The sequence below is a fragment of the Mus musculus genome, chromosome 2 (assembly GCF_000001635.26).
Source record: "Mus musculus strain C57BL/6J chromosome 2, GRCm38.p6 C57BL/6J".
NCBI lineage: Eukaryota > Metazoa > Chordata > Mammalia > Rodentia > Muridae > Mus > Mus musculus.
The window spans coordinates 101,419,239-101,431,243 of record NC_000068.7 but is presented as its reverse complement, the minus strand read 5'-3'; the positions used below and the strand labels follow the sequence as shown (position 1 = coordinate 101,431,243).

Below are 12,005 nucleotides of genomic sequence, written 5' to 3'. Positions count from 1 at the left end.
GATAAAAACTGCATGGTACTGGTATAGTGACAGACAAGTAGACCAATGGAATAGAATTGAAGACCCAGAAATGAACCCACACACTTATGGTCACTTGATCTTTGACAAGGGAGCTAAATCCATCCAGTGGAAAAAAGACAGCATTTTCAACAAATGGTGCTGGCACAACTGGCGGTTATCATGTAGAAGAATGTGAATCGATCCATTCCTATCTCCTTGTACTAAGGTCAAATCTAAGTGGATCAAGGAACTCCACATAAAACCAGGGACAGTGGAACTTATAGAGGAGAAAGTGGGGAAAAGCCTCAAATATATGGGCACAGGGGAAAAATTCCTGAATAGAACAGCAATGGCTTGTGATGTAAGATCGAGAACTGACAAATGGGACCTCATAAAATTGCAAAGCTTCTGTAAGGCAAAAGACACCTTCAATAAGACAAAAAAGCCACCAACAGATTGGGAAAGGATCTTTACCTATCCTAAATCAGATAGGGGACTCATATCCAATATATATAAAGAACTCAAGAAGGTGGACTCCAGAAAATCAAATAACCCCAGTAAAAAATGGGGCTCAGAACTGAACAAAGAATTCTCACCCGAGGAATACCAAATGGCTGAGAAGCACCTGAAAAAATGTTCAGCATCCTTAATCATCAGGGAAATGCAAATCAAAACAACCCTGAGATTCCACCTCACACCAGTCAGAATGGCTAAGATAAAAAATTCAGGTGACAGCAGATGCTGGCAAGGATGTGGAGAAAGAGGAACACTCCTCCATTGTTGGTGGGATTGCAAGCTTGTACAACCACTCTGGAAATCAGTCTGGTGGTTCCTCAGAAAATTGGACATAGTACTACCGGAGGATCCAGCAATACCTCTCCTGGGCATATATCCAGAAGATGTTCCAACCAGTAAGAAGGACACATGCTCCACTATGTTCATAGCAGCCTTATTTATAATAGCCAGAAGCTGGAAAGAACCCAGATGCTCCTCAACAGAGGAATGGATACAGAAAATGTGGTACGTTTACACAATGGGGTACTACTCAGCTATAGGAAGGAGTTACAGAGACAAAATTTGGAGCTGTGACAAAAAGATGGCCCATCTAGTGATTGCCATATGCAGGGATCCATCCCATAATCAGCTTCCAAATGCTGACACCATTGCATACACTAGCAAAATTTTGCTGAAAGGACCCAGATATAGCTCTCTCTTGTGAGACTATACCGGGGCCTAGCAAACACAGAAGTGGATGATCACAGTCAGCTATTGGATGGGTCACATGGCCCCCAATGCAGGAGCTAGAGATATTACCCAAGGAGCTAAAGGGAACTGCAACCCTATAGGTGGAACAACAATATGAGCTAACCAGTACCCCGGAACTCTTGTCTCTAGCTGCATATGCATCAAAAGATGGCCTAGTTGGCCATCACTGCAAAGAGAGGCCCATTGGACTTGCCAACTTTAGATGCCCCAGTACAGGGGAACGCCAGGGCCAAAAAGGGGGAGTGGGTGGGTAGGGGATTGGGGGTGGAATGGATATGGGGGACCTTTGGGATAGCATTGAAAATGTAAATGAGGAAAATACCTGATAAAAAAATTAAAAAAAAGAATGAATTTATGAAATTCCTAGCCAAATGGATGGACCTGGAGGGCATCATCCTGAGTGAGGTAACCCAATCACAAAGGAACTCACACAGTATATACTCACTGATAAGTGGATATTAGCCCAGAAACTTGGAATACCGAAGATATAAGATACAATTTGCGAAACACATGAAACTCAAGAAGAACAAAGACCAAAGTGTAGATACTTTGCCCCTTCTTAGAATTGGGAACAAAACACCCATGTAAGGAGTTACAGAGACAAAGTTTGGAGCTGAGATGAAAGGATGGACCATCTAGAGACTGCCATATCCGGGGATTCATCCCATAATCAGCCTCCAAACGCTGACACCATTGCATACACTAGCAAGATTTTGCCAAAAGGACCCTGATATAGCTGTCTCTTGTGAGACTATGCCTGGGCCTAACAAACACAGAAGTGGATGCTCACAGTCAGTTATTGAATGGATCACAGGGCCCCCAATGGAGGAGCTAGAGAAAGTATCCAAGGAGCTAAAGGGATCTGCAAACCTATAGGTGGAACAACAATATGAACTAACCAGTACCCCCCGGAGCTCGTGTCTCTAGCTGCATATGTATCAGAAGATGGCCTAGTTGGCCATCAGTGGAGAGGTCCATTGGTCATGCAAACTTTACATGCCTCAGTACAGGGGAACGCCAGGGCCAAGAAGTGGGAGTGGGTGGGTAGGGGAGTGGGGGGGAGGGTATGGGGGACTTTTGGGATAGCACTGGAAATGTAAATGAAGAAAATACCTAATTAAAAAATATATGTGTGCATAGTTTGGGATGGTATTAGAATTAAAAGTCCATTTTGCCTTAGGACTTAAGCCTTAGCCTTGGCTTAAGCTTAATTTAATATATTAGCCAATTTTCCTGTGTAACAGACTACCCTAAACTCTGAATTCTGACAACAAGGTTTTATATTATAAATAAACTTAATCATGACCCACTGTTTGGCTAGGGCAATTCTAATTCAAGCTTCTAGTTAGCTAGTAGACTTGGCTTCAGGTAAGGTTTGTGTGTGCTCTATGCATTTCCATATTGTTCCAGAGTGAAGCATCTACCATATTCTCACAATCTACATCAGGTGCTTAAGGGAGAGTAAACAAAGCTGCTGCTTTTGAGAGCCCTGAGCAACTAGATGCTCTTGTTTCAGTCACAGTCCACTGGCCCAACCCTACATCAGTGGAGCAGGGAAATACACTCTACTGTTCTTGCTCCCTCTCAGGCCTTGATAAAGGATTGTATACCTGAAAGAGTAAGCTGCTATACACAATAAGCTTTCCTTTGGACCGTGTGTTTTATTTCAACCTTTATTAAACAGTATTGACCAGAAAACAAACAAACAAACAAAGAAACAAACAAACAAACAACAAAACCCAACCTTCACTCAAAAGGCTTTCATAGTTCCCCCAATTCAGTTTCATTGACCGTTTTCATTAGGACTTAACCTGAATTATTGAATTGGACTTGTCCAAGATTAGCTTTGGGATTTGTATTTGTTAAGATCTATGCATTTATGTATTTTACACAGCATATACTCCCTGTCTGCATGTATCCCTGTACACCAAGAAGGGCAGCAGATCCTATTACAGATGATTTTGAGATGCCATGTAGTTGCTGGGAATTGAACTCATTACCTCTGGGAGAGCAGCCAGTGTTCTTAACTGTTGAGCCATTTCTCCAGCCCTATAGAATTCATATTTTAACATTAGCAGCAGATAATTTCAATGAGTTGTTAGACTTCAGTAGTTTGTCCGTTTAAGTGGGGAACTTAGTGCCTAATCAATATTTGTATTAATTGACTCACATTGTCATCCACTTGTTAATCGTTATCTCATTTGGACCCAGCTGTAGCTATTTTATAGCTCCTAATTCTGTGGGCCAACTTTGAAGTTTTCGGTTTCTTTTTGTGATGCCCTTGACCTCCAGAGTGCTGTGCGCTTACCCTACTTGTATTATCTATTCGTCTGGCTGTAATAAGATACCTACTAAGAAACTAATCACAGAAAGAAAGGTTTATTTTGGCTCCCGGTTTAAAAGGTACAGTCCAGCATAGCAGGGTAGGCACAGCAGCAGGAGCTTAGGGTATCTTGTCCTATTGTATCCATCGTCAGCCGGCAGAGACTGCTGAATGCTGGTGCTCAGCTTGCCTCCTTTATAGTCAGTCATGGACTCATTGATTGGTGTCCTGTACATTTAAGGTGTGCCTTCCTACCTAAGCTAACCTAATTCAGAAACTCCCTCACAGACACAGCTAGAGACATGACTCCCTTGGCAATTCTAAATTCTATTAAGTTCCAGGATTGACCACCACACTCCCTTTTAAGTTTAATTTTCTTTGTTTATTTTGTGTTTTTAAATTTTATATGTAAGAGTGTTTTGCTTCCATGTATGTATGATGTGCACCATATGCAAGCCTGGTGCCTATAAGATGTAGGCAGAGAGCATTCATTGGCTCTCCTAGAACTGGGGTTACAGATGGTTGTGGTCCACCATATGGGTGCTGGCAACTTAACCTAGGCCTTCCACAAGAGCAGCAAATGCTCTTAACTTCTGAACTAAGTCTTCAGCCCCACGGTCCTTTTTAAATTCTCAATTTTAAATCATTCACAAACCAAGGTTTCCTCCCAAGACTTTGCATTTCTGTGTTGACTCTTGATTTCACCAAAGTAACTACACATGTGTCTCTACCTCAGATTAAAAACACTTTGATTCTGGAACAGCTTGCAGGAGTCACTTCTGGGCCACTTCAACTGGTTGGGAGTGCACCTTTCTTCATTTTCAAAACTTAACTGGAGTTGCCTCCCCTTGCATGCTGTGTCCACCTGTCCTTTACTGCAGGGCCCTCTCTCCTCTTTATGTCCTTGATCATGCTGGTTTAAGACACTGCAGGTAAAGGCTTTGAGTTCTTAAACTTCTCCTCTTCTGGTCTCACTGTCCTTACAAACCTCCCACTTGCTCTTTGATTTTCTCAATTCCAGCTCCATTTCTACCATTTTTTGTGTCTGGTTCTTCACTTCACTAAGCATACTGAGGCAGGGGAATATAGATTTCTTTGCTTTTAAGCTTCTGGCTTTACTCTTCCCTTGAGAGCTTTCTCTATATTATTTTGAAAAATATCCCACTGATCCCTACCCAGTGAAAGAGAACAAGGCCTTCTTGTTCTAGTTTTGATCACAGGTTTTAATCATCTTTGCAAACCTCATCCTAATATAACTTGGGCTTATTCTCATTGTCTATATTTATGTTATATCCTCCAACTCTCTAGCAGTTAATTCTTGCCAATTTCCTTATTGTGACATGACAAGGGAATGGCTGTTCTATTTCACTTTGCATTTTACTACTACTTCTACTCATTCTAAAGGGCCACCTGCTTCTTCTGGTGATTTCCTCTCTGATTGTATCATCCTCCCAATAGATTCTATAAAGTTAGCTTTCCCAGATCACTGCAGGATGATTCTGGCCTTGTCACTGTCTACAGGAAGAAACTCTTTCCAATAATATACTTCTTGCTGTCAGTGGGAAAATTACTGTTTCCATAGATTCAACCTCTGTCCTGTTTTGCAGGAAAAACAGTTGTGAAGAGAGATCAGGTGTCCCCAAATTTTACATAAATGGTCTTCAAAGAAGATTAATGATAATGTAGCAAACTGTATTTTAAAGTGACTTCTTTCCATTTTATTTCACTTTATTGAAAGTAAATTTTTTTCTCACAATATCTTCTGATTACAGTTTCCCCTCCTTCTATTCCTCTCAGTTAATACCCACGTTCCTTCCTTTCTCTATCCACTCCTTTTCTTTCTATCATTAGAATAGAACAGACTTTTAAGAGATAACAACCAAACTTGAAAAAAATATACTAAGATAAAACAAAATCCACCATATTAAGACTGGACAAGGTAACTCAACAGAAGGAAGAGAGCCCCAAGACCAGGCACAAGAATTAGAGACCCACTTGCTTACCCCTTCAGGAGTCCTATAAAAATTCTACATTGATATCCGTAATATATACAAAGAGGACCTGTTGCTGACCTGTGAAGGTTCTGTGCTTGCCGGTTCAGTCTCTGTGACTCCATATAACCTTGATTTAGTTGATTCAGAGGACCTTGTTCTCTTGGTGTCCTCCATACCCTCTGCGTCTTCCAGACTCTTCTTCTGCAGTGTTCCCTGAGCTCTGAGGAGAGAATTTATAGGAGACATCCCATTAATAGCTGCATGTTTCTAGGACTCTCTGTGTATAGTCTGGCTGTGAGTCTCTGTATCTGTTCCTGCCTATTGGAGGAAGAAGCATCTCTGATGATGACTGAATAAGCCACCGATCTATGAGGATAGCACAGTATCATTAGGAGTCATTATATCAATATTTAGTTTTTATACTAGTAGTGTTTGCTTTTATTGTAGGAGGAAAAGGGTTAGGTGAAAGAGTCAGAGACACCCTCACTCCTACTGTTAGGAGTCCTACAAAACACCAAGTTAACAACCATAACATATATGCAAAAGACATAGCACAGACCCTTGTAGGCTCCAAGATCACTGCTTCAGTCTCTGTGAGCTCTTATGAGCTCTGCTTTCTTGACTCTCTGGGCCTTGTTCTCTTAGTGTCCCTGACTCCTCTGGCTCTGATAATTCTTTCTCCTCCCACTTTCATGGGGTTTCCTGAGCTGCAAGGGGAGGGAACTAGCTAATCATTCATTCATTGGTTAAAATACACAATGAAATTACTGTTCCTTGAAAGATTATCCAGAACAAAGAAAGAAAAATCAGGTCCTGTTAAGAAAACAGGTGCAAACAAACGAAATTGAGGTTTAAGAGATACAAATGCTAATATGATTCACTGTCATCCCATTACAAACACCCAGAGTTGTGTATTCTAAAGCTTCTGGCTGGCCTTTGCTTCCTCCCAGTGGATGAACTGGCCTTCCTCATAAGTAACATTCCTTGGAGTTTGTCACTATATCTCTGTGAAATAAAGATATAGAAAAAGTGCACAAACATGTTTTGTACTCATGACCAACTCTGATGCATGCTTCTGTTCTTCATGCTAAACCACATCTCCTACAAGTTAGGTTCTTACTGTCTCTGCTCTGAATCTTTGGCTCTCAGGATATATGAACAAATGTTTTGAGAATCTGGGGATTATCAAAATTACATAGTATTTGATATTTGGCACTTTAACAATAAGATATTTATCTTTGTAATAAAATAGACCAAAGCATATGCTGAAACTATTATTTGACTTCTGGAGTGGACACAAATCAGTTCAATGAAGTTCTCTACTCACACTGATGAAGATCCTTATCACAATGGGTATAAAAATACGTGCAAGAAAGTATTAATTCATGACATAGCCACAAGAACTTTGTTTTTATAGTTAGATGGTAACTCTGTTCAAATTTTATTTCACTTGTCTCTGCAGAGAGTTTATTTTTTCCTAGCCAGCCTCCTTCTAGTCTTTAATTAGGTCTTTTGGAATTTGTCAAAAGACCCTCACTTACAAAGACCACAGAGATCACCATCACTGCAAACTGCAAGAGGATTTTTATTGATCCAATATGTTGGGGACCCCCCTCTCAGCATACAGGCCAGAGGAGAGACCCAGAACAAAGAAAGAACACACTTTTTATACCTTGTAAGGGACAGATTTGAGCAACAGAGTATCTGACTTATTCTAATTGGTGTAGCAAGTAACCCTTTCAGGCATTGGTTGGTTTGCATAGTGACTACTTCTGGCCTAGTGACTCACTTTGCTTGCCCCCATGGTGGGTTATTATGATTTGGTCAGCAAATCAATAGTACATTTTGAACTTATGGGTCAGCTATTAACGTCACAGCTATTAACATCACAGAAATTCTAGTGAGGTCAGGGCGGTTTGTGATCTTTCTCAGAATTCAGTGTTGGGCAGGGGTAGGAAAATTCTTCTGAGAAATGTTATTTTTGTTATGGTTATTTCTCTGAGAACAGCTAATATTATTTTTGCAGCTGCAGGCTTAATCATTTTGAGTGCTAAAACTATGTTTTCATATATTTGTTTAGTCAGCCAACTTCCTTATCTGGCTCTGCACTTGGCCTGCTAGTACAGTTTGGAAAGTCCTTTTCAAAGGGGGAATGTACTGGGTGATCTTGAATTCATTTTGGATATTACAATCTTCACTGTAAACTAACTCTTCTAATTCCTTAGATTCCTTTCCTTAGGAAATTAACTGTGCTTCAGACCAATAGTCTACAGACTTTCTTGGCCATCAGTTTTTTTTTTTTTTTTTTTTTTTTTGAGACAGAGGAAACCGGATCCAAGGATGTGTCTGTCCTAGCACTAGTTCTGTAGACCAGGCTGACCTTAAATTCACAGAGATCTGCTTGCCTCTGATGGGATTGATGCTGTGTAGCACCATCACCCGTCTTGGTCATCTTGTGTGTGCTCTTGTGTTTGCCTTTAACAAGCTTATGTAACATGGGGTTTTACCATTCTGGACATTTCTTTTCACTTATCATCTTAGGAAAAGCTTCTTATACTCAGGTCAAATGACTGATAAGTCTAAGCCCTGTGCAACGGTTCCTGAGGACTCCTGAGAGTCTCGTCTTTCTTGATACTTACAGATTCCATCGTTGGTCACATTCCCTGAGCTTTTCTCTGGTTACTTCAGTTCATAATACACATTCCAGGTTGCTTTCTTATTCATAGATTTGTAGGATGGCCCTGAAGTCTATGCACTGCTCAAGCCCAGGGGAAGCTTTCTTTGTTTTCTATGATATAAATGCCATGTTATGGAGTTGACTTCCTGGCGCTCCTTCCTGTACTGCTTTATTCTAAGTGATAAGGTCATCAAAAAATACAACTATAAGGATGGTTTGTGTAATAAAAGAACAAGAAAAAGTTAAAAATTAGTTGGCAGCTATAACTTTCTATATTGACTCTAAGCTTTATACTTTGATGTTGTATATCTCAAATGGTCATGCTTGCCAAAGGCCCCCGTGGCCAGTATCTCAACTAGATCAGAATTCCCTCTTTTCTTCAGTGTGTGGAAGATATAGTAAATCAGTTACTAACTGAATATCACTTCAAAGTTGCAAGATATTAAAAATGGACACCACCTTCTTTGGTTCTTTCAACTCTTCCTCTCCCTTCATTTTTCTTTATTTCTCCTTTTCTTCTCTCCCTTTTTTTCCTTTAACTTTTTTGTTTCTTCCACATAAACTTTTCTACTGATGCCATGTGTCTGGCTTAACACTAGGTTCAAATACACAATGCCATGACTTCAGCTAACTTCTACTGTAGCAGGAAAGCAACACATAAACTCTTCATGTCGGATAATGATAATCAGTATGATTAACAATCTGGGAAGAGGATGGATGGTGCTAAGCTTCAGATTCACATTAGCATTACCTGAGGACTTAAACAATGTTTATGCATTCAGAGATTCACAGTTTTTGATGTGGTTTGTCAAGATAAGGTCATTAGTGAATTTTACAGCTCCCTGAGTATTTCTAATATACTGGAGGGGGCCTTTGAAACCAGAGGTGTGCAGAGAAGTACTGTGTAGTTTTTTTCTTTCAGTAGGATGCTCTGTGAAGATTTGGTACTATGAAACTTACATAAAATAAGGATGGTCCAAGTGAAGATTCTCGGGATAATCTTGGTCTCAGAAAAATCTATAATTTCAATAATTCAAGAATAAGTATACTGATTGGTAAATACTACATATTTGCAACACTACTGTAAATGTTTCTTTTTAATTCACCAGATATAATAGTTGTCTCAGAGGCTTCCTGCTGAACGAGCTCATCCTTTCTAGTTCTTTCTAAACTCTGGATGGCTTATTTGACTTAGCTGTTCTGGCTCAAAACTTCTCTCCAAGCTGACTGATTCAAACTAGCTTCTCTCAGCTTCTCATTGAATTGCTTTTCTTGGAAAAACTGCCTCTGAATTCCACAAACTAAACGGCATTGACTGTATGAATTGAATGGAACTGAACAGAAATGAATGAGCTCAACTGAACTCAACTGAACACAACTGAACTCTACTGCATTGCCTGAATTTCACTGAACTGCCCTCAACACCTGATTCATTCTGTGCTTCTCTTAAGTAGCCTTTCTTTCCTATATATTCTCATGAGAGTTGACTTACCCTATCTCTGACTCATTCTGCTAAATCTTTCTCTGATTTGTTGCATTGTCTACCTCTCAATTAGACATCATTTACAAACATGGCTTCTTCCTTTTACTTACTAACTTTACCTTCATTGCTTGGGATTAAAAATGTGTGCAAAGGGCATGCCTGTATTCCAGCCAGAAGGATTAAAGGTGTGTTATTATAGCCATATCATACAGACCTAGGTCTTTGCATGCGATCCCTTGCCTGAGCTACAAATACTTTCAAACTATGAATGTGACAGCCATGAATGGTCATTTGGGAAAAGAAAAGATGATGCTCCTTTTTCTTTTAGGTTCTGTCACCCACAGCATCCTGTATATCTTATCTTCTACTTTACCCAACAGACTTTCTGTTCACCTATGTTGGCTAGCTCCTCAACAAGCTCCTCAACAAACTCTTGACACTTTGAGTAATGACTTTGTGTTAGATGTCCCTGGGTCTCCTTTGTGATAGTAGACAATAAGAACAAGAAACAAAAACAAGTAGTCCAGCAGAGGTGGAAAACTTACAAACTTCTTAAAAAGTATCCCAAGGTAGAAGTAAACAGATATTACTACTTTCTTCTGCTGAGCAAATGAGTGCTATTTGGACATCTTGAGATGAGATGACATTAAGTCAAGCAAGCAGGTTCAACAATGGATGGAGAGTCAGGAACGTTGTAAGATGTATTCAGAAGCATGGGGGAATTACTACAGTAAGTGCTTCTTCAATTGTACAATATAATTTTTACTGTTAGGAAAATGTGTGTGCTTTCCCTCCTCCCCCAAAGTAGACAGAATGTCAAGTAGAAGTTGTAATTTGGTGATGTGATTTACATACAGATTAATCCATTATTAGTCTAAGTGAGAATTTTGATTCGGGAAGATGATATTTATCATCTGATTGCTTTGCTCACATAATCCAAGTGACTTTGTAACTTTAATTGTATTGCATGTTCTGGAAATATTGCCCATGATTACACCCTGTTTGAAATAATTAGGTGGTAATTAGCATTACAAGTTTCTTTTAAAAATACTATCATTAGAGAGATTGCTAAATGAATTACCTGGCACAGAGGACTCAATTTTCTTGGCATAAATCTCTCTCTCCACAGATGGGGCAGTGGTTTTCAAAGGCATTCTCAGTCTCTATTTATTTGAAGTCACTGCTGTAATGAATGAGGATAAATTTATGAGCTTAACACAACACATATTTGTCACACATTCTATAGGACAGCCTGTCTGACTTTTGTCTTTATTAAGAGACCCCCCCTCAGTGATTAGAATTAAGGTAAAAGCAGGACTGATTATTTTTCCTACACATCTTAGGAGATAGTGCATTTTCTTGCTCACTTCAGTTATTGGTAGAATTTTTTTTCCTGTCATAGGACTGAGGTCCTTTAATCCTTGCTAGAGACAATACTTCCATGGCTTGGCCAGTGACCCTCTCCATCTTCAAGGTTAGCAAGGACTCCAGCAATGGCAAGTCAGTCAAGTTTCTTCGTTGCTCTGTATTTCTCTTGTTCAGTTTCATGGGTTCCAGAGGTGAGGGTATGGGGTCATGGAGATCATCAGCTGCTCATACAGTCTGAGCCATGGGTGCTTCATTCAGTGCACCAGTCTTTCTCAAAAGTGGTAGTAGGATAGTAGGGTTTTTTTTTTTTTTTGAGTATTGACTAATGGCAGTAGAGAGGGACAAAGGGATAATTAAGTGCTTTGATGTTTATGCTGTCTTGAGATGTTATAATAGACAAAGGAAAGAGAATCTATTAGTTAGTTGACATTCTGAAGAGGGAGTAAGCTCTTAAAAGTAAGCTGTTAACATTTTTTTAAAAAATATTGGCTTGCACAGTAATTGAATTGAACATTTAGTTTTTAGAGAACCATCTGTTTAGTTGTGTGTTTATCTCTTGCCAGTTAAATATCAGCCCATGTAAGCAGATACTGTGTCTGTCTTGTATCCATACAACAGTGAGAAAGCTTCATGTGGTGTTGCTCAATAACTTTCTAATAATGCTTGTTTATTAATTATACTCAGTAGCTCCAAGTGTAGCAGTGCAAGGGTACAGCGGTGAATAAAACTGACATGGTTCCTGTCTGCCTGATGTTAGACATTGAACAAAGAATTTTATCGCTTATTTACTTTATGAAGGGGTAGAAAACTCAAAATATGAATAATGATACATTGACTTTCTAGTTTAACTAAAAAATACAGTTGCATATTAATAGTTAGATAGAACTTCAGTAT

The 12,005-nt window shown here is 39.5% G+C and overlaps 1 long non-coding RNA gene across 1 annotated transcript in view; it reads left to right on the top strand.

Moving 5' to 3' along the window:
• Positions 1-12,005, top strand: part of Gm39886 — a 45,017-nt gene that overhangs the window by 27,034 nt on the left and 5,978 nt on the right. The window lies entirely within an intron of this gene.